Genomic DNA, 27,694 nt, shown 5'->3' with positions numbered 1-27,694 from the left:
CCGCTGCAAAAGCGGTTTCGCTCAAACGCTGCGGCCATGGAAGAGATTCCCCACCTTCACCACCATCATCCCGAGGCGATCTGTCTGCAGCGCGACAGATCCCGTCCCGTAAGCGGCACCCACTTTTCCCTCCTCACCCTGGATCCGGATCAGGAAGGGTCCGTGACAGTGTTTTCCCCACCCCAGAACTAGCTCCCGCTGACTGGTTCCTAATATGATTTGATTGCTTATTTGTGCCTGGACGATCATTAAGTGTGGTACCTTATAATTCTTTATGAACTTTTCTTTTATGTACACTGAGAGCATTTGCTCCGGGACAAATTCCTTGTGTGTCCAATCACATTTGGCCAATAACATTCTATTCTATTCTATTCTATTCTATTCTATTCCATTCCTCCTCTATATTCTATTCTATTCTATTCCATCCCATCCCATCCTATCCTATCCTGTCCTATTCTGATCCATTCCATTCTATTCCTCCTCTATATTCCACTCCACCCCACTCCACCCCACCCCACCCCATCCCATCCATTATACCGGATGTCAGATTAATAGAACAACGCCTGTTCAGATCAATGGACGCCTCTCCCTCTTCCAGCTGCTGAGAAGATCCTATTGATGGACCCGAGGAAATGGGAACAGCATTGGGGATCTCGCTCAAGTAAATCAAGGTTATCAGTGTTTCAGCCTTCCCTTCCAGGTGCTTTTAATCCTTAGCTGTCTCCTAGAGTGTTAAGCTATGTAGGGAATCTTCATTACCTCCGACCCAGGCTTTTGACACAGTCACATCGGAGGAGAGGATGTGCGGGTTAATTAACCCTGCACCAGGCCAAACTACCCAGGGGTATCACCCTCCGTCTTTAAAGGCCATTGGGGAGAGATGTCTTTTTACTGGGCTTTCAAGGACTGTGGAGGCTTGCCGTGGTGACTGCCAATCTGGAGATTATTGTTGTTCTGGAAATTCATAGGGAGGGTCTCTCTCTCTCTCTCTCTCTCTCTCTCTCTCTCTCTCTCTCTCTCACACACACACACACACACACACACACACACACACACACACACAATCCTAGGGTGTGTTTTGCTTTCTTGGATAAGTGACCTAGGAGTATCAAGCACAGCCATAATTGATAACGGTATTTGCCGCTCAAGGCTGAAATCAGGGATATCTGAGCTTGATTGTTTTCTTGCAGATATTTTCAGATCTAGTTTAGGTGGCTAGACAGCATCAAGAACCCTTTGTGGCCACAGTCCTCCTCTCCTACCTCTCTCCCAGAAGATGAGCCTCAAATGTTTTCATGGAGCAGAACCCTTCAAGACTTTTAAAAGAGCTATTGTAGTATCACTTGGGAGGGGAGCTCTTCACCTATCTTTTTCTCCCCAGTCCAAGGCCAGAAGCTGCTTTCTCTTGTCAATTGGGGATTCCAGATTTGTAAGGATTTCCCCCTTTCAATTCGACTGGATTGCAAGGTGTAAAAAACCCCCTGCAACTTATTGTCTCAATAACTTGGAAAGTTAGCTGATCTAGTGTGGGTGTAACCAGAGGGGAATGGCTGAAGCCAAAAGTGAATTCCTTTCCTCCTTTCCTTCCCATTGCTGTCACAGCCATATCATGTCTTCCCAGAGTTCCTGTCCTACCCATTATCTTTTCCATCTCCGTTTCTGACACCCATTTCTCTTCAGCCTCCCAATAAAATGGGAAGAGGGTGTGCTATTATTTTGGGGTGGGGGTTGGGAAGAGACCATGTTAAAATTCTTCTTCAGAGTTATTTTGAAAAGACAAGACTGCCACAATTTTATTTGGAGAAACAGGGATAGTGTTTTTCTTCATCTTTAGACTGGGATTTTGTGTGTCTACATGCACACAGGCAGGTGCCTTCCAAAGCACATTTTTGATGCCCAAACTAGTCCTTACAGTATTTTTGCAGGATTTCAGAAGTGATTTGCCATTGTCTACTTCCTAGGAAGTAGAGAGAAGGATTGAACCAAAGTCAACCAGTTGGCTTTATGCTCAAAGCAGGACTAGAACTCGCACTCTCCCATTTTCTAACCCCATTCCTTAACCATACACCAAACTGATTCTCACCTCTAAATATAGCAGCCTCCTGTTTCCTCCTTGCAATGCCCAGAAAATTACAAAGAAGAGTTTTAAATTAGCTGTCAAAAATGGCTGTCAAATTTTGTCACATTAGCCCTTAAAATGAGAAATATCAAACATGAGCATGAACAACTGCCTCTTTATAAAAACTGAGTTACTTGAAGAAAGATAAACAAAAAGCAGTGATACGCAACAATGGGAATAAAATAGGAGAACTCAAACTCTGCAGTCCTCCAAATCCCAAACCTTTCTACAAGATTGGCTTTTCTCATCATCTTGGTATCTACAAATTTGGGGATCTGCTCTAAATAAAACAATATAAGTTAAACTTAAGTTGAAACCCTTGCAAAATGCAGCAGATTTGGAATGTAAGACAGCTAGAGAAAGGAATTTTATGTAAAGTATTCTCTTTGAGCTGGCTGGTATTTCACGATAATAAAAAGTTAGAAAATTTAGTTCTGGTTCTTTTACTCAGAGAACTAAAAATATAACAAGATAGAACTTGATATCCCTCTTGAGTGAATATGGGGGGGGGGAAGTGCTTGGAGAGAATTGTTTGATATTGTCCAGTAATACACAAATTATATTTTACAATTACATGGCAAATAATGTTAAAGGGATTATTTGTTAAGGGGCACCAGCTGGAATCTTAAACTCACAGGTCGTACTGCTAAGAATGGAATGGAATAGAATAGAGTAGAGTAGAGTAGAACATAAGAATATAAGAAGAGCCATGCTGAATCAGGCCAAAACCTATAGAGTCCAGCATTCTGTGTCACACAGTGCCCCACCAATTGTACATGGGGATCTTGAGCAGAAAGAGAAGGCAAAACCCTCCCTTTCCCCTGACCCCCAACAAATGGTGCCCCAGGGAATCCTGCCTGCCTCTACCAACATAGAGGCAGCACCTGGTCATCAGTTTCAATAACCAAATAGAATTTTATTAACCAAATGTGATTGGACACACAAGGAATTTGTCTTTGGTGCATATGCACTCAATGTACATAAAATAAAAGATACATTTGCCAAGAATCATGAGGTACAACACTTAATGATTGTCATAGGGTACAAATGAGCAATCAAGAAACAATCAATATTAATATAAATCGTAAGGATTCAAGCAGCAAGTTACAGTCATACAGTCCTAAGTGAGTTTAGTAAAGTAGATGTTTACAACCCATTATTTTCAGTCCACTTAAAGCTAAGGCAGAAACTCAGTTTATGCACCCACATAAGCTCTCTCCTCTTCCCTGGATAAGGTGTTCAAAAAGCCAATCAAGGTCCTGCCAAAGCTCTGCATTTCCCTCTGTGTAAAAAGCCCAATTCCTCTTGGCTGGGCTCTGGGCGTTCCTTCATGTTGTGACTGAACAAGCCAACAAGCAGAGTAGGAAACATGACAGCTTTGGTTTAGCTCTAACACGTATGACAGTCCCGTTCATCACAACCATTCTCCTCATTGGCGCCAAGCAGGAAGGTTGAATAGGGCTTTTGTTGCTTCTTTTGTCGGGTTTTCCTGAGGTTGTCAGTCTCAGTCACTTTCTTCTCAAGAGAGTGGCTGGTCAGTTTTAATTCTTCAGAGTTGAAGAAGCTTCTTGGATGAGAAGTGAAAGGTCTTCAAAGAAAAACAGAGAAAGTCCACTTGCCTCTTGAAAAAAGCATCCATGACTTGGATGACTGAGAATCTCCTTAGACTTTTCATATTCCTAGTCTTTAAAGTTCCAAGCTAGCAGTGCCATCATAGTAAGGTCTATTGTCCCAACTGAGGCAATTTCTGTCCTGGATTTTCCTATGTGAATTTAGTTTGAGAGATGCCCAAGTGGGATAAAGAAGACCAGGCAGCCAGCTCAGCTCAGAATAGGAATTGAGAAGTCACACTTTTCTGCATTTTCACTGCAAATGATCTATCTGGTGAAATGGTTGGAGATATAATGAAAAAAAGCAGCAGCAAAGACGGAAAAGAAAACCAGCCACCTTTTACCACTCGTAGTAAATACACATCACAAGCAGTGTTCCCTCTAATTTTTTTTGGGGGTGGGCGGAAAAGTATAGCGTCTGAGCAGCAGTCCCTTTGGGACTGGGCGGCACAGAAATAATAAATAAATAAATAAATAAATAAATAAATAAATAAATAAATAAATAAATACTGTGTGTCTATAACAGTGAGCTCATAATAGGGCAACTCTATCAATATCAAAATGCCACTTAAATAGTTGATGTAGTTTCAAACTAGATTTTGATTTTCTTTCTCTCTTCCTTACTCCCATTCTTTTTCTTTCTCTTTTCCTTCCTCTCTTTTTTCTATCTGTTTCTCTCTCTTCCTCTCTCTCTCCTTCCCTCTCACTCTTTCCCTCTCGGCTTCTGGGCAGGTTTGGAAAACTCTGAGTTGATGATGATTTTTAAGTGAGCGATTGCTCATTGCTCAGCTTAGAGGGAACTATGATCACAAGTAGTTGGAGTAATTTTATCCTTAGGTCCCTCTAATTGCTGCACAGCCCTGTCACAGTAGCTGTTTTTAAATTATAGGTCCTTGTGATGTGTCCTCCTCCTTCAACCCACTTCAGAAGCAGTTTAAAGTTGATTTGAATTTTAAAGTCATATTTTCCCCCTTCTCTCAGGGCTATTTTTGCCCCGGACATGACCTAGGACCTTTCATCAACAAGTGGTCAGGAGTGACAGTAAGTTCTTCCTTCCTTTCCAGTCACTGAGTGGGAACTTCTCCACCACCTGTGGCTTGGGCTGCAAGAGAACCTGGACAGCTGCTGCCTGCTTTTTGAGGGTATTTCCAGCCCCTTAGAACAGGGGTCTCCAACTTTGGCAACTTTAAGACTTGTGGACTTCAACTCCCAGAATTCCTCAGCCAGCTGCAAAATTATTACTGTTATCACTAACAATACCAATAAGTATTTCTCTAATTTGACTCCATATTCTCTCTTATATCAGCTACTGGTCAGCTTAGCTATTTATGAATACACATTGCAGCCAAGAGCAGGGGTGGCGCAGCGGGTAGAGTGCAGTACTGCAGGCTACTTCAGCTAACTGCTAGCTGTAATTCAGCAGTTCAAATCTCACCAGCAGCTCAAGGTTGACTCATCCTTCTATCCTTCTGAGGTGGGGGCAATATGCTGATTGTTGGGGGCAATATGCTGATTCTGTAAACTGCTTAGAGAGGGCTGTAAAAGCACTATGGAGCAGTATATAAGTGCAAATGCTATTGTCATGTTCAAAAATGTGTCTTGTTCAAAAATGTGTCCTGTTATCCAGGCCATTCAAGATAGCACTCTGCATTTGCTAGACTTGCTGCAGGCATCATACATTAGGGAAAGCAAGTGTTAGCTCCCCAGCCCCACCCCAAGATATGTATGCTTGAGTGGAAGAGGAACAAGGCTAAGGGAACCTATCCGTTGTTAGTTGTCTTGTTTAAAATTTGTTAATGCACATTGTCCTGCATTAAAATGATAATACGGAGAGTGTTTTTGCTAGACTACTTCCTGAATCAGAAGAGGACTTGGTTATTGGAGCAATAAATTTTATATCTGCATATTTTTCTGTCAGCCCAAAAACTAGAGGATATTTGGCCACAGGGAACAGGGAGCCCAGTGACTCAGAACAGTGACAATAGAGATAGGATATGAAATTGGCAACCAGGACACCAAATGTCATACCAGCATTGTTTTGTGATGACTTAAGGATGGGTGGATACTTTAACTCAAAAGCAAGGAAAGCCTTTGATAGTGGATAAATGAGAACTGAACATTATCGGAATAATAATACAATACATTGCTGATATGTGCAGCAGAGGCAGCATTTCCATCCAGGTTTCTAAATATACACAAGTATTTTCTAAAATTACTGAAAGTTTCATATCCTTGCAAATAAGGAAAGGCTTATAAATCTATTAAATTAAATTGGCTTTTGTTTTTCCACTATTCTCAGAAAACATACATACTTACATGCAATTGTTCTGCTAAACCTTGTTAAAAGGTTGAACAGAATAGAAAGCCTTTGATAGAAAGCCTTACACCGTTCCCTTTCCTAGAATGGTAAAATCTGGTCTAGATTATAATACTGTTGGATGGGCTGATGGGTGGCTGAATGACCACATGTAATAAATAACCACAACTGAGGGGTTGTGTTCAGTGAAGGGCTACCCCTGGTTGTATTGCAGTGATTGTATTGAGGGAACAGCCACAGTCTTAGGCCTTTTGCTAGTGAACATTTTATCAATGATGTGGATCAGGGAGTTGAAAAGTACACCAAGTTGAGAGGGTTTGCTAATGTTTTGTAGGGAAAAAATCTAAAAAGTTTGAGGTGTGGTCTAAAATGAAGAGGATAGAATAAAACAGGAAGAAATGTAAAAAAAATTGCACTACGTAGGGAAAAAATCAGACACTTGTATAGAAGGTGGGGGGGGGGGGGAGAGGGAACCTGGCTTGGCAGCATTGTATGTAAAAGACCTAGGTAAACTTGTTGAGCATGTTTAACACGAACCAACAGTGTGAAACTACTGCTAAAAAGTCAGCTGTTACCTTGGGAACATAGACTCCTACTCATGGGAAGGAATTGCTCCATTTGAATCTCTCCTGTTTGAATAATTTTGAATATTGTGTCCAAAACAGGACAGGTATAGGCCCCAATGGATAGTTAGGACTGCAGAAAAAAACCCCCACAATTGCAACCAGGCTGCTTTCCACTGAGGACTGGAAAGTACAAGGTACAAGACAGAAAGAGGACTGAGAAAATATCTACATACCCTTCACATCCTGGACATCAACTGTTTCAACTCCTTCCCTCGGGACACTGCTAAATGGCATTATATTATAACCAGACACAGGGTAGTTTTTCCCCTTTTGCTAAACACCTAAGTCCCACAGCACTGTCTTATAGGATATTATTAAGGACATTTACCTATGTATTAGGGCTATACTGGTATTATCCTTCGACTATTCTCATCTTTCTTGCCTTCTCACATTTCCTATTACCTTCTCCTATTGGTATCTTATCCTATGTACGTACACTGAGAGTTTATGTTTGTATGTACGCTGTGTATTTGTATGTAGACTGAGAGCTTATTCCCCACAGACAAATTCCTTGCATGTCAAATCACACTTGGCCAAGAAAGAAATCTATTCTATCTTAGTTCGGGGCATCATGGTTAAAAAAGGATAGCAAATTAAACTGATCTGAGAGGCAGCTAACAAGATAATGATGAAACTAAAATTTAGAACACTTGGAAACAAGGTATTATAGCCAACAAAAAGGCAGCTGAGTGAAGAGAGGATAGGTGTGTTCAAATATGTAAAATCTTGTCACATTATTTCCTGTTGCACAGATGCATGATAACAGCTGGTGGTTAGAATTACAAGGAAGCATGTTAGCATTTGATGTAAGAAATGAGAGAAAAGGCTGATCTGTGCAACCACATTGCCTCAACAGAGGAATCCATAGACGTGATCTAGACCAATGTTTCTCAGCATGGACTTCAATGCCCAGAATGCACCAGTCAGCAATGAAGACTTAAAAAAGAAACACTGATCCAGACAGAAGGGAGGCATCACCAAGACCAAAGTGGAAGAAGCCCTTGACAACTGGAATTTTTTTTTTTAATTTGGCTTTAAGGTTGAAGACAGTGCAGAAAAATTGAAAAGCAACATCATGAGAATATGGCAGATGCAAAAGTGTTAATAAGAACCCTGGTGGCATAGTGGTTAAAATGCAGTATTGCAGGCTAACTCTGCCCACAGCAAGTACTGTAGTTTGATCCTGACCAGCTCAAGATTGACTCGACCTTCCATCCTTCTGAGGCGCGTAAATGAGGACCAAAGTTTGTTGGGGACAATATGCTGACTCTGTAAACTGCTTAGAGAGGGCTACAAAAGCACTACAAAGCAATATATAAATCTAAGTGCTATTGCTATTAATAAGGAATGTTAAAAAACTGAAAATGGTGGTGGCTCATGATGAGCATATACAGGCACTCCAAAGCAGGGATTCCCAGCTTTGCCAATTGTTTTAAACTCCTAGAATTTTAAACTCCTAGAATCCCATATTCTAGACTTACTGAGAATTCTGGGAGTTGAAGTATCTTAGCCATTCAACCTGCCAAGGTTGGGAAACACTGCTCCAAGGGAAAGACATATAAGCATGCTAACAAAGGGTGTCTCAGAACAACCCCAGAAATACTTCAAAGCAGGGGTCTCCAACCTTGGCAACTTTAAGACTTGTGGACTTCAGCTCCCAGAATTCCTCAGCAAGCTGGCTGAGGAATTCTGGGAGCTGAAGTCCACAAGTCTTAAAGTTGCCAAGATTGGAGATGCCTGCCCCAAACGACGCCAAACTCGTAGGTTGTTACCCAGCAGTCTTCACGGGCGACCTTTAACCTTACCGATCTGAAGTTCTGCACCTGGGAGTTGTAGTCCTTGAGAAGGTGCCGCGCTCATACCCTTTGCCGCCTGGGGGTTGGGACGAACGGCGGGAAATTGCCCGCGGCATCGAAGTATGTGTGTGAGGGAGGAGGGGAGAGAGATTGACGGGTCGGAGCTCCGCACCAAGTGGCAAGGCGCTTTTCCACGTCAAACACGGAGCCTTCGCCCAGCATGGTGCCGTCCACGAAGGAGCGCGTTTTTCTCCTCCGTCGCTTTAACGGCGCTGTACAAATGAAAGCAGCACCCCTTTTAACCGAGGCGTGGTCGATTCTGGAAAAGCGAGAACTTCGGCGGTTTCGGAGGCTGCCAACTTTGCCTACCCCTGCGTCTAATTCCCAAATCTGCAACAAACTTTGCTCAGTTTGCGGTACTGGTACAATAAATAACAATTTAAAGCCGTAAGTCCTTTATTCTCCCATTGCAAAACTTGTTCACAAGGGCGCTATTACCGATGAAATAAAATGTTAAGTGCTCATATTTGTAAACAAAAAAAAAATCAAGAAAATTTTTATTTGTAAGATGATCTGACAACAAATAAGAGAAATCCTAGGTTACCTAATCCCCATCTAAATGACTGAAATTTAGAAATATTTAATGTATTAACTAAAGCACCTCCATTTAAGGTGACCACAGCAGGAATAATTGTTGGACTATACAAATTATTTAATATCTATGTGAAACTACTCAGAGAAACCATATTGGAATGAGATACTGCATGCCACTTTTATGCATATAATGCTCAGATCTCCCTCCCATTTTTATCACATCAGATATGCTGGGTTCCTGGTCTCCTGGCTTTGGATATACAGTATTGCAGTTTGGTTAAGGTACAAGCAAAAGCAGAGTATAGTCAAGTTCAATTAGAAGAGCTCCCCTCCCCAACAAGTGGCTTGTAATTTGTGGAGATACCTCAACTCTGTGCTTGTCCAGAGTTATCAGCCATTCATGGGTCATCCTCATTTCATTTACTAACTTCATTCCTTTCTGGCTAGGTCTGACTTGGCCTCTGAACTACACACTGATTGTCTCCCAATAATTCCAAATAGGTTATTGTAATGAGCTTTGTCCCTTGAGGGACACTCAGAAGCAAGAGAATATCCAGATGTTGGCTAGACTTCTGCTGGGGTGTTTCATGTGACACTACTTTTTTGTTCAGTTGCACTCTCCCTCCCATTGCTTTACGAATGCAATGAAAGTGTTAGTTTTAATTTACAAAGCTCTTTATTGCATAGAAATACTCATTCAAAATAAATTCCTTAGTCATTATGACACCAACTGGAAGCTCTATTTCTTTGCACATTCATCTTGGGTGCTGCCCAAGAAGGAAAAATAGAAATTATTCTAGTTAGAATTACCTAAAGTTGAAGACACTGTGGAATCCGTTTGCAATTTTATCCTTGTTAGAATTAAAATCTGAAAATCAATGTTTGTTTGTTTGTTCGTTCGTTCATTCATTCATTCATTCATTCATTCATTCATTCATTCATTCATTTGATTTTATGCCACCCTTCTCCTTAGACTCAGGGCGGCTTACAGCATGTTAGCAATAGCACATTGCCCCCACAATCCAGGTCCTTATAAGCTATTCTCCCTTTCATAAGTGGCATTTTATTCCTTATGTCCAAAACTATTTTGGAAAAGTTTTATCTATTTCTGTTTTATTTATTGTGTAGGTTTTATTTATTGATGATTTTATAGTTTAATTTGTTTTGTAAACACCTGCAGACTTGCTTGCCAGAAGAGAGTAGGTAGAAATATGACCATCACTCCATAATTAACTATTGGTATTAATTTTATTCTGAGCAGAGAGGTGGAATACAAATTGAAGTAATAGTAAGATACATTTTCATTCTCATGAGTTTCTGTAGAGTCATCACTATATCAAAATATGGATAGACTTCCTATAACTTTGTCAGTGGCTAGATGATGTCATGAAGATGCTCAAGATTTCAGAAAGACTAAGGCAGTAAGGAGAAATTTGCAGAATACTGATGGTTTATTTTAAAGATAAAGAATAAAAGATTCCTATGTGAAGGATAATTTCCCTTAATTGGGTTAACCTCTGGTGATTTAATGGACAAATCCGTGCAATTTTCTGGGAAAACAAGTAGTTTGCCATTGCCTTCTTCTGGGCCACGGATGTCAAACTCACTACGTCACATTGCCATCATGTGACATTCTGCCAGGTTTTTCCCAATTTGCAGAGATGCGATGGGTGTGGCCTCTGTATGATGCATGCAGGCCGCCAGTTTGACACCCCTCTCTAGCCTATAGTTGTAGATTTTCTGTATTTTCCCACCCAAATACTAACCGGATCTGACCCAGATAAGCTTCTCGAAATCAGTTAGGAGTCACCTTCTGTCTTAGAGAAAAAGCCTACAAAATATCTCAGTCAATGAGTTCATTGTTATAGGGAGAATGGGAAACGAAGGAAGGGAAATAAGCAAGCGAGTTGTAGAGACTGACTAGTTACTTTCAATCCTTCTGATTAATTAGCAGTTTGCATCATCTATCAGGAAAGAACCATCTTCTCTAACATGATGTCTTTGTGATGTTTTGTGATATTGTGATATTTAGATTGCAATTGCCAGAAGTCTCAGCTACTAGCAAATAGGCTGAAAATTAGAAGCAAATGCTTATCAGGTAGACTAGCTCTTGCAGAAATGTTTTCTCTTGCTTTAGGATAAAAGATTTGAGTTTTTCATTTTGTTACCAAATTGTTCTAGTTGAAGTTACAATGGCAGTAGTGCAATGCCTCACATGGCTCCTGTTAAATCCTATATATTTGGAAATGTCAGCTACAACACTAAATTCAAACTTAGAGTCCAGAAATCTATCTTTCTTCCTCCCTCTCTGCCTTTGCTTATATATTATAAGAAGCCTATGCTATGATTGGAATGAAGTGCAGTATATTTTGGAGTTCTTGGTTTAATGGATAAAAAAATAAATGACAATAAAGAAATGATAAAAGACAAAAATCTATTAGCTTGTATTAAACCTGAAGTTTTATTTTCCCCTGAGCTTCCTGTAAACTTCACTTTTGTTTAATTGGTTTTTTTAAAGAGCTTCTTTGCTAATAATTCTTGTTTGCTAATAAATCATCCATAGTATGAACAGGATCCCTTTGAGTATTTGAGATCAAAATGGCTGTATTATCAGGCTGCTGTGCAATAGTATGAATATGCATGGGTTTTTTTTTTCTTTAACTGTAGATGCTTTGCATACTGATTTGGGGTTCTTTTCTCCAAGTTCTTGTAGAGCTGTCAAATAATCTGAGGATTTAGATGTCCCAAAGCAGCCATTTATATGATGGATTGTAATGACTCTGTAGTTTCTCTGGAGCCATTATGGTTGATCAGGTCAAATACCAGCTTTTCAGAATGCCTTTAAACCAAAGGGCAGCAATGATGCGTTTTAAATTGTCACTGAATTCACCACATCCAGTTAGCTGTGTAAAGCTTTTATAGTATCAGATCAGTTTAAGAGCATAACTTTCCCCATGGGCTAAATTACTTTACGCTGACTTCAGTTGAGCCAGGTGAATGGGTACAGAATTGCCACCTTAGATAGCAGTCAGACAATTCAAATAATTAATCAGGTCTTTATTTCCAATCTTGAGGAAATTTAGTAAGGGGTCTCTTACCAATCTTTGTTCTAGTGTTTTTCAACTTTAGAAATTGTGGGTTATTATTTATTTATTTGCCACCCAATTCCAAATGGACTCTAGGTGGCTTACAATAATAAAACAATATAAAAATATAGATTACAACCATAACAAGAATATAAAACAGTATAAAAGTGATTTTAATACTCCGTAGAAAACCATACATACTCTCAGTCATTCATGGCTGAGCCAAGGTGATAATGGCCCCAGGCCTGACAGAAAAGCCAGGTCTTAATGGCTTTCCGGAAGGACAGTAGGGTGGGGATAGTGCGGATCTCCAGTGGCAGATTGTTCCAGAGCATTGGAGCCACCACAGAGAATGCCCTTCCCCACAGCCCCGCCAACCAGCACTGTTTGGTGGATAGGATCTGGAGAAGGCCAATTCAGAGGTAGAAGGTGGTCCTGCAAATAGTCAATGATTGGGTTGTTAGACAAGAGCTATAGTAATAGGGGAGGAAGGAACTATAGATGCAAATGATCCAATATCCTCCCACCCACTCAATCCCCCATGTCTCATTCTTCCATTGAGCCAGTATTTGCTTGTTTCATTGAAATCGATACCATGTGTTGTGGTTGGCTCTGGCCCAGCTCCTGCCCCAAGGAATGTGGAGGTGGATGTGGGGGAAACATCCACAGGCCACAGGTTTGTTTTGCTTCCGATAGAATCTCCTGACGAAGGCTCCTCTGACGAAGGAAGTGTGAGTAGCAGAGAAGGGGGGAGTTTGGCAGACAGCCCAGGCGGAGATAAATCATCCTTAGCATCGCTGGATTCTGAACAAGAACTTATGACAGATCCACGCATGCGGAGAGTGATGCATAGGAGAGAACAACTGAAGGATTATTACAGTGGTTGGGTGGGGCTGCTGTAATTAGTGCTACAGATAAAAAGAACAGCGTGCTGATTTAGCGTTGTGGAAGTTTATCTGATTCATAGTTTTGTCAAGATCATGGTTTTTGCTGTTTTCCTGTTCAAGTTTGTGTGTGGACTTTCTGGGCTTTAGAATTGGACTCAATTTCCCAGTTATTGGGTGAGAAATTGGATTGCATTTAACCTGTGCCTTGTGTGTATCAGAAAATACCTTTGACATTTAAAAAGGGAGCTCTTTCTGTTTTTCTGTTGATAAAGACTTTTGGTTTTCCTTCTATCGTGTGGTGTGTGTCTTTCTGGACTTATTACCCTGTAATTACGGGTGGTTGGGACACGCCGGCAGAACACCGTGACAAGTGCTAACTAGTACAAAATGCAATAGCTAGACTATGAAATCACAATGCTCATGCAACATTGAAAAATCTACAAGTTGTGTACTAGACAAAGTGTAACATTTTTGATGTTGACTTTTAAAACCTAAATAATTTAGGACTTAATCATTGAAGGGTATTTCATGACAAGTCTTACCAGCTATTAAGATCTGCACTCAATGTTCTTCTGAAGATAGCCTTACTGTTGGAAACTTAAATTTACAGCTCATTGAAAAAAGGTTTCTCCTAGATTGCTCTCTACGGGTTGTCTATTGCTCCTCCTCTCTCAGCATTTAGAAAATCTGAAAAATATATGTGCCCTTTTGCCATGCTTTTAAGTGTATTCATTAATGTTAGCACAAATTTAAATGTTAAGTTTAATTTAATTAATTTAACTTTTAACATTCTGTTCTGGTTGTTGTTAGCCATCTTGAGTGTTTGCCAAAGTAGAAAGATAAGATACAACTTTATTTTTTTTTTAAAAAAATTAATCTCCTTAATTCTAAAGAGAGATTAACTGAGTCGAAAGGAATGCCTATGCTCCTGGAAGCTGGCTTGAAATCTGTTTCATTGCTTTGCAAAAAGGTAAACATATCTAGTTTTCATTTCCTAGTTATGCATGTCAAAGGCCCATATAGTAATATTATTCCAAGTCACGGAAAGAGTTGTATTAGTTTGACAAATGATAACAAACTGTCAGCAAACCCTATTTTTCTTTTGAACGTAGGATGGCAATGTAAGACAGCTCTTCCTTATATCTTATGGCAGATCGCAGAGAAGAAAGATTTGCTGAGGTCAAATGAATTTACATGAATCCAAATGTATACTTTCCTTATTCCAAATTGAGGAAAAGAACCAGTTTGATGTAATGATTAAGGCATCAAGCAAGATATCAGGAGACTGTGAGTTCTAGTGAGACTTGAGATATAAAGCCAGCTGGGTGACTTTGGGCCAGTCTTTCTTTCTCAACCCAGGGAAGAAGGCAATGGCAAATTAATTCTGAAAAACCTTGACAAGAAAATTGCAAGGCATTTTCTGAGAATTAGACAAGATTGAATGGAAGAAAAAAACGAGGGGAAAAATACAGTATATCCCAATTTAGGGCATCATTGGATTATTGATTCTAGAACTGGATTCTGAGAAATTCCCTGAAAGCAATGGATTTTAATACCCTGTTTTCCCCAAAATAAGTCACTCCCGAAAGTAAGACATAGGAGAGGCTTCATAGAATTGCCTAATATAAGGTATCCCCCGAAAGTAAGACGTAGGAGACGTTTCGTTTCGCAGCATTCCCAAACAGAACATATATAACATATATTTGAAGAAAGTATAATTGTTGTACATGAAAATAATGGTACGGTAGTAGTAAGAAATTCTTGATAGGATTCACAGTTTGTCTGGTTATGCTGGTTTGTGATGACAACTACTGTACAGTAGATAATAAATGTTCATTTTTTTTGTTCAGCAATAAATGTGAATTCTTGAATTGAAAAAAAAAAAGACATCTCCTATCTTAGTTTTGGGGAAACAGGGTACTAGGCCAAGATACTTTGCTGACAAAAAAAGAGAAACTGGAATCCTACTGATTTCTGGGAAAAGGACTGGCAATTGAGTTAAAAGTGAAATTTCTGCATTAACTATAGGAAAGTAGCTTTCCTATACCAGAAGGCAACTTAACAGAGCTGATAGTCTGTCTTCCTGATACACTGTTTGGTTTGATGCTGGTGTGAGATGCTGTCTTAGTACCAGTGGTTGTGGTCTAAGCATAATGAAGTTGGATCTCCCGTGTTGTTTTTAAATACCATAGTTAGCATATTTTGCTTAACGGCGTTGGTTTAACATTTAGCCACAAAAGTTTTTTAAAAAATTTAAATGCCCTCAGAGCCACCACTGGGACTTTGTAACTTGCACCAACTAATTTAAAAAAACTACTATGCAGAATTTAATTTCAAGCACCATTATTTCTTACCTCTCCAAAACCTTTCCATCTTACAAAGCTAGCCTTCCTAATGCCATAATCGGAAATCCTTGGTGGGGGTTTCCCCACACCAATCACAGCTGTGGGGTATGAATTGTCACTGGTGAACAGCCTGTGTCTGTGATGTAGACCTGAATTTAGGGTGCAAACCCCTTTCTGGGCTTAAAGCCAGAGGTCTTTCTCTGTAGGAATTCTCATATCAAAAGACCTAAGTGCCAAAGCCTACTGCAATAATATCGCCCAAAAGGCTTCAAGAGCTGTTAACCTAATCCTACGTAGCTTCTGCTCTGGCAATCTCACACTACTAACTAGAGCAGTGATTTTCAACCTTTTTTGAGCTGCGGCACATTTTTTACATATACAAAATCATGGGGCACATTGAGCGGGGGGGAATGGGGGGGCTAAAAAAATTTGGACAAAAAAATTCTCTCTTTCTCTCTTCCTCCCTTTTGCTCTATTTCTCTCCCTCTTTCTCTCTCTTCCTTCCTTCCTCTCTCTCTTCATCCCTCTTTCTTTCTCTCTTCCTTCCTTCCTCTCTTTTTTGCTCTCTTTCTCTCTTCCTCCTTCCCTCCCTCTCTTTCTCTCTCTCTTGCTTTCTTTCTCTATCTTTCTCTCTTGCTTGCTTTCTCTTTCTCTCTCTTGCTTTCTTTCTCTTTCTCTCTTGCTTTCTTTTTCTCTCTCTCTTTCTCTCTCTCTCTTGCTTTCTTTCTCTCTCTCTCTCTTTCTCTCTCTTGCTGAGCTTCGCGGCACACCTGACCATGTCTCACGGCACACTACTGTGCCATGGCACACTGGTTGAAAAACACTGAACTAGAGCATACAAAACTTTCACCAGACCAATCCTTGAATACAACTCATCAGTCTGAAACCCACACCGCATTTCGGACATAAACACTCTTGAAAATGTCCAGAGATACTTTACCAGAAGAGCTCTTCACTCCTCCACTCATAACAGAATACCCTACGAAACTAGACTTGCAATCCTTGGTTTAGAAAACTTATAACTACATCGCCTTAAACACAATCTAAGCATAGTCCATAAAATCATGTGCTTCAACGTCCTTCCTGTCAATGACTTCTTTAGTTTCAATCACAACAACACACAAGCACACAACAGACACAAACTTAATGTAAACTGCTCCAAAGTCGACTGCAGGAAATACAACTTCAGTAACCGAGTAGTAGATGCATGGAACTCACTACCAGACTCTGTAGTATCATCTCCTAACCCCCAAAACTTTACCCATACACTATCCACTATTGACCTGTCCCAATTCCTAAGAGGTCTGTAAGGGGCGTGCATAAGTGCACCAGCATGCCTTCTGTCCCCAGTCCTTAATGTTCTTCATTTTTACTAGTTGCATGTATTTGAATATTATTATTTCTAATACTCTTTTTCAAATATTTGATTTTTACTATTGTCATATCATATCTTCACTTGACAAAACAAATAAATAAAAATAAATAAAAATAGGAAGATGAAATTGGACAAGGTCGTTGTCCCTTTCCCAGAGTGCATTTATCAAAGAGCAGAAAAATCATAACTGGATGAAAATTTAACTATTATAACCAGATTGTGGGGTTTTTTTTTAAAAAAAAAGGTTATCTGTCAATTTAGTCTCTAAACTTTAGTAACCTTTCTAGTAATTAGCCACAAGAAATACCTGATGGGTGTTGGGCTTTTCTTTATATTGTGGCATAAAGATACGCCTTAGAGTTCCAGAATTCTGTTAGTTGGGAGGAGATGCTGCTATTCGACATATCTCCGAGACTGCCTTCTGCCGCACGAATCCCAGCTACCTGTGAGGTCCCAAAGAGTTTGTCTCCTTAGGGTCCCGTCGACCAAAAATTGTCAGCTGGCGGGACCTAGGGGAAGAGCCTTCTCTGTGTGGGGGCTGGCCCTCTGGAATCAGCTCCCCCTGGAGATTTGCACTGCCCCCACCCTCCTTGCCTTCCGAAAGAGTCTAAAAACACATCTTTGCCATCAGGCCTGGGGACATTAGACCTTCCCCTGTCCAACAAAAGGTTGGAGAGGGGCAGCATACAAATCTAATAAATAATAATAATAATAATAATAATAATAATAATTATTATTATTATTATTATTGTGAATGAATGTTTTAAATTAGAAATCTAAGAATTGTTTTAGTATATTAATTGGACAAACTATTGTTATGTATTTTGGTATATGTTGTGACCTGCCCCGACTCCACGGAGAGGGGTGGCATACAAGTCCAATTAAATAAATTAAATAAATAAATATCAAAATAACTGTGACTTTTCGGTAAATTCTGAATTGGAAGCATTTAAAAACAACGAATTTTTTAAAAATGCTACTAGTTATTATCCAGATTAAACATATATGTTTGCAATGCTAAAGCTCTGCTAAGTCCTAAATCCTTATTGTGTGTATAATACAATAAGCTTTAAGAACAAACTTCTTTTTGACCATCTGAAATAGAACCATTTGCCATTTGCAGATCCCCGATGGATAAAGCAGAGACATCATAACTGCTTTCTTGTCGTGCCATTTGTTCTGTAGAGCAGTCTTTCTCCAGAGGTTAATTTTATTTATTATTTATTTATTTTTGTCCAATACACAATGAGGGTTTTAGGGGGTATATATCTATATACACATAATAAAATACATGATGAAGGTTATAGAGGAGATACTCATAGTAAAATATATCTAAGAAATAATAGAAAAGAAGGTATAGTAATAGAACATATCAATGAAAGAATAGAAGAAGAGATATAGCAATAGAAGAAAGGTATAGGAGATATAGGAGAGCAATAGGACAGGGGACGGAAGGCACTCTAGTGCACTTGTACTCGCCCCTTACTGACCTCTCTGAGAAGTTGTACTTCTCAGTGGTAGCTTTCTCTAATGGAGTGAAAAGCCCTTTCTCTCAGAAGTTCTGCAGCCAGATTTTAATCTCATGTTGCATTACACTTTATTTCTTTTATTGGTTAGGTAAATTAGTTAGCACAATGTGGTTCACTATGGGCATTTAATCGGGGTTAGTGTCCTTGCAGGTTGCACTGAGTACAAAAAGATTCAGCAGCATGCACATTTAAAATCATGTAATAACAGTAACGCTAATTAGAGATGTAGACGGACCTTGCAAAGAGGACTTCTTATTAAACTGCTTAGTGTGAACTATAAATCCATTAAAGAGATACTATTTCACAGATCGAAGGTGGGCTCTCTGGTTTTCTGGAAGGTCTCTAAAAGCTTTTCTGTAGCTTTTGCTGTCTCTTGCAGCAGTACTATCATGTGTCATCCAGAAACTCACTCATTGTGAAGGTCACCACAAAGGTGTAACAAGCACAAGCAGAGTCTCTATCTGGCAAAGGTTAGACTCAGTCTTTTTCTCAAGTGGCTTAAGGGGGCTTGTTGACATCCTAAATGCCCAATGCCTCCCTAGGGCTTGGTGCTTTTTTTCTGTCTTTGGATATAGCTAATGTAGAGAACAAGTATGCTTGCCTACTTCACACAGATGGACAAATGGATACTATTCCTGTATCTCGAAGGAGAACAAGAGAAGTGAAAAATTAATGGGTTGATGGGTGAAAGTTATATGTTCACTCTCTCATTTATTATACTTATGTGAGCCACCATGGTGAGAATGCAGTACTGCAAGCTAATTCTGCTGACTGCCGGCTGACTGCAATTTGGAAGTTCAAATCTCACCATGCTCAAGGTTGACTTACCCTTCCATCCTTCTGAGGCGGGTAGAATGAGGACCTAGATTGTTGGGGGCGATATGCTGACTATGTAAACTGCTTAGAAAGCACACTAAAATAGTATATACCGGTTAGTCTAAGTGCTATTCCCATTGCTATATCAGTCTGTTTTTTAAAGAGCTAAGAGCAGCAGGCAGCAGAGTCTATATGGAGCAACCCTAATTTAGAATAATGAAAGAAGACTTTGTTTTTCGTAAGAGTCTGAATATTCATTTATGCCACTAGGCCTGGGGTCATTAGACAATGCCCCCTAGCTGACAAATGTATTGTGAGCTTGCTGATTGAATGGGTGTGAGAGTATTTTAACTGGTTTTTCAGGGGTTTTTTTAGATTATTAACTTTAATTAATTGGATTTGGATGTACTGTACACTGTTCCTTATATGTTGTAAACCGCCCCAAGTCCTCGGAGAGGGGTGGCATATAAATCCGATAAACAAACAAACAAACAAACAAACAAACATTCTGCTTAAAAAGCAAAGGACAACTTGGGAACTCTCTTTGACTGTACATTGTACCAAGTGGACAATCATTGAAAGCCTCCACAAATTTTCATTTTCCCTGATGTGCAAGCAGCCATTTCTATCTTGGTAACTGCTGGGCCTTTCCACAGTACAGCATAAATAATGATAGATATTTTGGATCTTTAGCTACACTCATGCCTCCAACCCTGGTATATATTCTGGTGGTTCTAATTTTATTTCAAAATCTAATAGGCCAAATCATTGTTGTTTAGGTGCCCTCTTGCTCAGTCTGCCAATTGATGCCCTAGAGCAGGGGTTCTCCAAACTTGGCAACTTTAAGACTTGTGTACTTCAACCCCCAGAATTCTCATCACTGGCTGGAGAATTCTGGGAGTTGAAGTCCACAAGTCTTAAAGTTGCCAAGTTTGAAGACCTCTGCCCTGGAGTTTGTTCCTACACCCTTTACCTAATGGAACCATTATAAGAGATTATTGAGGAGGTTCTACAAGCACTCCAGGAGCTGAAAATGATGCGCATTTGAACAAGGCCGTGACTAAAATTACTTAGTAACATCACTTCATATTTCCTGTTTTTTGAGGGAGTCCTAGGAAAATTCTTTTTTGAAAGTATAAAAATAAATGCACCGATACAGTCATGGCTACAATATTAGGACCCCAGCTGAAACAGATAAAAGGAGAGGAAGTTGACTCTTAATATAGCCATGTATGTTTGAAGCGGTGCCTATAAAGGTCATCTACCAGAGGTTGTTCCTCTAGCCTCTGACCCCAGGTGATCAGTCATAGGAAATGCCTGGGCCTAAACGCTTCAGACGTGCAGTTTCAATTCATTTTCTCAGGGTTGCTTTAAGATACCAGTTGTGTAGAAATTTTCCCTAGAAGAATATTTGCATACTGTAAAAGGAAAAGAGAAGGGGCGGGGGAAGGGAAAGGTGAGACAAATATCAGAATCTTTAAGAATGTGCGCCATCTGCTGGTCGTAGAGGGTTCAGTTACTATATGCCAGAATATTGCTGCTGCCTTTAAAACTTTTAATTGTCACTTAAAACAACAACTGTGCACACATATAAATGGGGTGCTGTTGATCTCTCCCTCTCTCCTTCCCTCTCCCCACGTCACTAATAGACATCTACATTACACCTATACCATTAAGTTCTTTCTTCTGAGGGAAACCTTTAGGATACACGTTCACTTAGCTAATTTCTTTCCTGAAATTTCAGCACTATCCTTTTGTTTTCTTGAATACACTTCCATCCAGAGTCAGATTCACACCATTCCCACCTGTCTGAGGTCAGTTATTTTTAACACAGAGCCAAATTTTTCCTCCCCCCTTACTCCCCTATTTCTATCATCTTTCTTTCTCTCTCTCTCTCTCATTTTCCATCCATCCATCCATCCATCCATCCAGGTGGGATAGAAGGGTTAACAATTGGTTCCTTCAGGCAACCACTTGTTAGCAACTAGCCAAGAGATGCCATTGAGGGCTATATTGTCCTTATTTCCTTGCTATCTTTGAGCATGTCAGAAACAATAGGCAGAAAAATAAAGTCATCAATCTCCCTGGAGGATGTTGAGAACTTCCTGACTGGAATGTAGATACATTTTGCATCTTAGGAACTGAATGCAGGTGAGTGAGAATCAGAGAGCCATTAGGGGTCAACCTTAAAATACCTGTAGCTTTATAATAAATAAACATGATTCCATAATGAATCCAGAATTCATATGAGAAGACTTGTATTTATAAAAGTTACTTGTGAGCTATTGAGCTTAGTGACTATTTTTTGCATGATATTATCTGAAAGCCAATTCAGAACTGGCTATGAAAGTCAAGAAGGTTTGGATACTTTTGATAAGATTTTTTTTTTTGTAGTTTGGATATTGCATCTTTTTTTTAAAAAAAAATGTCTTGAATGAACTGGTGTGTGGGGGGGCAGATATACATTAAACCAAATATAAAATGCATTATGTTTTTTTTTAAAAAAACCCTCTGTACTAGGAAGTAAAATCTATGGCAGATAAACGTGCTTTATTTTGGCAATTTAATAAAAAGTTTCCTTTCAAGAAGTGGGGACATCCCAGAGAGAGAATTACAGTTCTTGTTGTTATAATTACAGTTTGTTCCACAGTCAGCCAGATGCTTAGGTTGGATTAGGCATTTTTATACACCTGTTGAGTCCTTCCCAAGGACCTGGAATAGGCAGTAGTTGTTGTCTGATTATGTTAAATGTATCATGACAGGATGCAAGCTGTTTTCCAAGTAAAATTGCCTTTTGCAATTGATTGATGGTGATTTTATCAATGCTGATGGTGTTCAAGTGATATTATTATTTAAATTTATATGCTGCCCAATTCCCAACAATCTACAGTACAAAACTATGGAACTTTGGGACAAAAGCATACCACAGATTTCTTTAAAAATATTGGTTTCACTTACAGATATTTAATTGGGTAGGAGTGGAAGGGAACAGACTTTCCAATGAATCAGAAAAAACCTTTAATGAAGAATCCAAGCACCTCCCTGTATATTTCTACAGTTTCATCTAAATCTAGTTGCACACAAATACATATGTTTGCTACTTTCCTTTTTGTTTGTACAGTATAATGTTACTGTTTTATAAAACATTAAGCAAATACAACACCTGCTTCTTGGAAGCAGGTGCAAAATTCCTGGAAAATTCCTCATTTTGCAGAAATGACAAAAATGGAAAGCTGGCGACATCCTTTGGCTCCTCTTGTGACATAGTAACCAACACAATTGACCTGACTAACCCGTTATCCAGCCAACATTATCCATTGTAGCATTATTCAATTGAATGAGAATCATTACATCAGTCTAAGGTCACCATAGAAAACACATCAGTTATTAATAGGGTGATAAGCCCCATTAATCACTATGAAATATTGTGTGAGTCACACTTGTCCAATAAAAGCACAACCTTGTGGCTAGAGCGCTTCCACAGAATCCAGTTGCTTGGCCAAATTCACCATGTGTCAACAGTGTGTTTATGAGGCAAAGGAAAAGCTATGCATCTGAAGTTCCTGGTAAACTTCCTAAAGGTTATCTGTTTGTAGGAGACAGCTACTAAGTTATGAAATGGGACTGGCTTTACAGAGTTCATTTAGATTTTTTTCTTTTTCAAAAAATGTTTTTCAGGCTTATCAAATGAACAAGATGTTTATTCTTTGAAAAATAATTCTGTAGAAGAAAAGCCTTATTTATCTCTTCAATATAGCATATCATGGAAATGTATGAGGCTAAAAAGCTGAAATATGAATTGTGGGGAAGTGTAAGAACTTGAACAAAACTGTCTCTTTTCTAACCTATCAACATTCCTTTTGCTTCTGACTCCTATGTTATTTATGGGCATTCACCTATAAATAGTTTGTGAAGAAATGATATTTGCCCAATATTTCTCCCTGTACTTTACAAGCAATAGCAATAGCCCTTATATGCCACTCCATAGTCCTTTACTGCACTCTCTGAGTGGTTTACAGAGTCAGCATATTGCTCCCAACAATATGGGTCCTCATTTTACTGACCTTGAAAAGATGGAAAACTGAGTCAACCTGGTCAAGACCGAACTCCTGGCAATGGGCAGAGTTAGCCTGCAATACAACATTCGAACCACTATGCCACCATGGCATTCTCATTTGCACAGATCTGGATGAATGACGGCTTTCCTATGGGAAGCCATTCATTAGCCCTTCTGCTGGTTGGACCTGTGCTGAATTATTCCAATTTTAAATTGCTGTTTCAAATACACAAGTTTATATCATCAATGTGTGCAATTAATACATTTTTTTTAAAATGAATCTTTAGAACATGTTTGTCACCAACCTTTTATTAGGGAAGCATACTTCTGTAGTGGAAATTGCTCTCTGTAATTGTGAAAGTTTCCTGAAATATTTAGAATCTAATTTGAAGAGCAATTTTCCCCCACATCTTTATTGAGATTTTCCTTCAAAATATATGAGGGTGATGAGCATTAGAGAAGTCACAGCCACAGATAGAGTTACTGATAACCTCTTCCTGTCACTGAAAGGCCGGGATAGGCAATCTGTTGATCCATCACCATGTACAAATGCAACCTCATTTTTTCCCAGCCTTCAGCTCTCTTCATGAAAATAATTTGAACAATTTTCCTATGTTTGAGAGAAATGTGCCCAAAACCATAGCATATAGTCTGAAACAAATTTAACAAATTTTCTCTAAAAATGATCGTTTGAGATAGAAAGAGAAAATTCCAGAACTAATGATCTGTACGGTGCTTTGCATTTGATTTGATAGAGGTACTTTGGAATATGGCCCCTTTCCATGACTCATTAAAATGTCCACATCATTTCCCAAAATCAGACAGCCTCCATATCCATGATTCAGCCTCAGCCTCCTTATCTCATTGCCTAATTTACTGTAGCCCAGGGCTTTCCCCAAGGGGGACAAGGTTATCTGCCTTTCCATCCCAGGCATATTAGCTATACTACCAAAGAATAGATGCATCATTTTCAAGTTAGCTTTAAACTCTCTGTGTTCATCACCATTGGGATTGCCATGTTGTCTTGGAAGAGTTTTGGTTCAACCTTTGCAGAATCACAAACTGCCTGTCACTGCCTGAGCAGATGGACAGACCTAAAACAGCAAGTCAAGCTTAAATGATAACGTTTTTTTCTGCTTGTTGAAAAATGTGGGGAAAATTGGGCACTGTATAGGTTACCATTAATGCTTCAGAAGCAGAGTGTCTCTATCTTAAAAATTATAAGTGAAAGATGATAATAGTTAAATCGCCAGGATAAGAGACACGTTGGTCACTATACCTCATTTTATAGGAAAATACACATCTAAACTACAATATTGGGTGGTAAATCCTGTAACTACTGATTTGTTCATGCACAGAAGCATCCCAGGAAGATGGAGCGGAGCCTCCCAATGCCACTACCAGTTCATTGATCTGGGTTGAACTGGAAGCAACCCACTGATGGTACACTACCATACAAAACTTATAGAAGATGATGAAAAATCCGTGCCCTTAGAAGAAGATGTCCAATTAGGCATGGTTTTAAATCCTGTGTGTGAGACGGTTCTAAAACATTGTATGTTTGGAACATATATCTCCCATGTCACACCAACACTCCGCAGTCTGCATTGGTTGCCAATCAGTTTCCGGTCACAATTCAAAGTGTTGGTTATGACCTATAAAGCCCTTCATGGCACCGGACCAGAATATCTCCGGGACCGCCTTCTGCCGCACGAATCCCAGCGACCAGTTAGGTCCCACAGAGTTGGCCTTCTCCGGGTCCCGTCAACTAAACAATGTCTTTTGGCGGGACCCAGGGGAAGAGCCTTCTCTGTGGCGGCCCCGACCCTTTGGAACCAACTCCCCCCAGATATCAGAGTTGCCCCCACCCTCCTAGCCTTTCGTAAGCTCCTTAAAACCCACCTCTGTCGTCAGGCATGGGGGAATTGACATTTTCCCTCCCCCTAGGCTTATAAAATGTATGTATGGTATACTAGTATGTATGATTGGTTTCTAAATTGGGGTTTTATAAATTAATTAAATATTAGATTTGTTACATTGTATCATTATTGTTGTGAGCTGCCCCGAGTCTGCGGAGAGGGGTGGCATACAAATCTGATAAATAAATAAATAAAATAAATAAGTATGACTGAGACAAAACTGTAGAGCATGAAGAAGGAGCCCCAGCAGCACAAAATTAAGGCCAGACAGTTGCTGAGAAACTAATATGTTTAAGGAGTCTGGCTGGAACAACTGATACCTTCTTTATCATATGCCATTGGCAAGAGACTTAGCAAAGAAAAACTTTGTTCTGGTTGGCACATTGGAGAACAAACAAACCAGTAATTTCACCCATGTTCTTCACCCACAAACCCACAGCAACATTTTTGGTCTTTACCAAGATTTGACATTTATACATTTATGTGCCAAAAGGACAGCAGTTCTTTCTACGATGCATAATGATGTAGCCAACTCAACCAGACTTCCAAGTCTGAAGTCATTCTTCTACTCTAATAAAACCAAAGGCACGAGAAACACCTGTGAACCAATGGTTTCCCTATGTGCCTTCGGGCACATCATCAAATGGCAGCCAATGATACTTTTTTCAATTTGTCGAAATTATATGGAAACTGAACCGCTGACATCATTAGTAGACAGTCTGAATAAGCAGGCAAAATCCTGTGAGCGGAAATGTTGGCCGCACTTATATACATAAACAAAGAAAGCAGGCCTGGTAGATTGAAGGCAGTGGATACCATCTTTGAAACAGCCTTGCACAAAATGGTAGAGAAGCTCAGTGTTGGATTTTTTTTCCAACAGTGTAAAAGAAGATGCCCAAGGAAAATTTCTTGAGTTTGATTTGGTTGTTAGGAAATGTGCAGAGAGATGCTAATTGCTTCTGCACCTTAAGTGACTCCACCCCTATCAGTGTTCCCTCTAATTTTTTCCCGGTGTGGGCAGAAAGGTATAGTGTCTGAGCAGCAGTCCTTTTGGGACTGGGCGGCATAGAAGTCTAAATAAATAAATAAAGTGTGAGCGCACACTATCAGGCGTACGCGAGTTCTGACATCCATAATTCGCTCCCCCTCCTTTCTCTTTCCTCCTTCCTCTCTCATCTCTTTCCTTTCTCTCCCTCCCTTTCTCTTTCCATTCTCTCCCTCCCTCTTCCTCTCTATCCTTTATATATGTCTCTTTCTTTCTCCCTCCATCATTCCCTCTTTTTCTCCCTCCCTTTCTCTCGCTCCCTCTTTCTCTCTATCCTTTCTATCTGTCACTCTTTCTTTCTCTCCCTCCTTCATTCCCTCTTTGTCTTTCCCTCCCTCCCTTTCTCTCTATCCTTTATAGCTCTCACTCTTTCTTTCTCTTCCTCCTTCATTCCCTCTTTCTCTCCCTCCTTTTCTCTCTTTCCTTTCTCTCCCTCCCTCCTTCTCTCTATCCTTTATATCTCTCACTCTTTCTTTCTTTCTCTTCCTCCATTCCCTCTTTCTCGCCCTCTTTTTCTCTCTTTCCTTTCTCTTCCTCCCTCTTTCTCTCTATCATTTATATCTCTCTCTTTCTTTCTTTCTCTCCCTCCTCTCCCTCCCTCGCTTTCTCTCCCTCCCTCCCTCTTTCTATCCTTTATATCTCTCACTCTTTCTTTGTTTCTCTTCCTTCTTCATTCCCTCTATCTCTCCCTCCTTTTCTCTCTCTTTCCTTTCTCTCCCTCCCTCTCTCTCTATCCTTTATACATCTCTCTTTCTCTCCCTCCTTCATTCCCTCTTTCTCTCTATCCTTTATATCTCTCTCTTTCTTTCTCTCCCTCTTTCATTCCCTCTTTGTCATCGAGTTGGTGGCATGGGCGGTGGATTCACACAGACACCCCGCACGGACGAACAACAGGCTGGTGGCGTGGCCGGCGGATTCGCGCCTCCCCCCACATGGATAGACATCGGGCTGGCGGCAGTGCCGGCGGATTCGCCCCCCCCTGCACGTACGGACATTGGGCTGGCGGGGTGACCGGCGGATTGCCCCCCCCCCAGCACGTACAGACATCGGGTTGGTGGTGGGCAGCCAGCTTTGCTGACGCCGGCCAGCAAAGCTGGCTTTCCGGGAAAACAGCGCACTTTTCAAATTCGGGCTGGCGTGGCACAAACACTTCTATAGGACTCACTCGCCTCGCTGAGGCCGTGCCGAGGCCCGCTCGCCTCATGGAGCCCCACTCCGCCTCGGCCTCCTCCGCCGCCCGGCTGGGCTGCCTGCGGGACTCGCACAGAAAAGCAGCGAATTTGAAAAGCGCGCTGCTTTCACAGAAAGCCGGCTTTGCTGGCCAGCGTCAGCAAAGCTGGCTGCCAGCCGCCAGCCCGATGTCCGTACATGCTAGGGGGGAGCAATCCGCCGGCCACCCCACCAGCCCAATGTCCGTACGTGCCGGGGGGGAATCTGCCGGCACTGCCGCCAGCCCGATGTCCATCCGTGTGGGGCTGGGGTGAATCCGCCGGCCATGCCGGCAGCCTGATGTCCGTCCATGCGGGGCCCCCCGAATCCGTCGATGAGAAAGAGGGAATGAAGGAGAGAGAGA

The 27,694-nt window shown here is 40.5% G+C and overlaps 1 long non-coding RNA gene across 2 annotated transcripts in view; it reads left to right on the top strand.

Moving 5' to 3' along the window:
- LOC139156784 (uncharacterized) overlaps positions 1-27,694 on the top strand; it is a 67,728-nt gene that overhangs the window by 5,114 nt on the left and 34,920 nt on the right. The window contains exon 1 of one of the 2 annotated variants that reach the window (XR_011557378.1): positions 8,688-8,915. The exons of the other annotated variant lie outside the window; for it this stretch is intronic. This is a non-coding gene — a long non-coding RNA (uncharacterized lncRNA). Of the gene's footprint in view, positions 1-8,687; positions 8,916-27,694 lie in introns of those variants that run through there. 2 annotated transcript variants of the gene reach the window in all.

Source organism: Erythrolamprus reginae, chromosome 1 (assembly GCF_031021105.1).
Source record: "Erythrolamprus reginae isolate rEryReg1 chromosome 1, rEryReg1.hap1, whole genome shotgun sequence".
Taxonomy (NCBI): Eukaryota; Metazoa; Chordata; class Lepidosauria; order Squamata; family Dipsadidae; genus Erythrolamprus; species Erythrolamprus reginae.
Note: the sequence above shows the minus strand (reverse complement) of the source record. Positions and strands in the feature narration are given on the sequence as shown.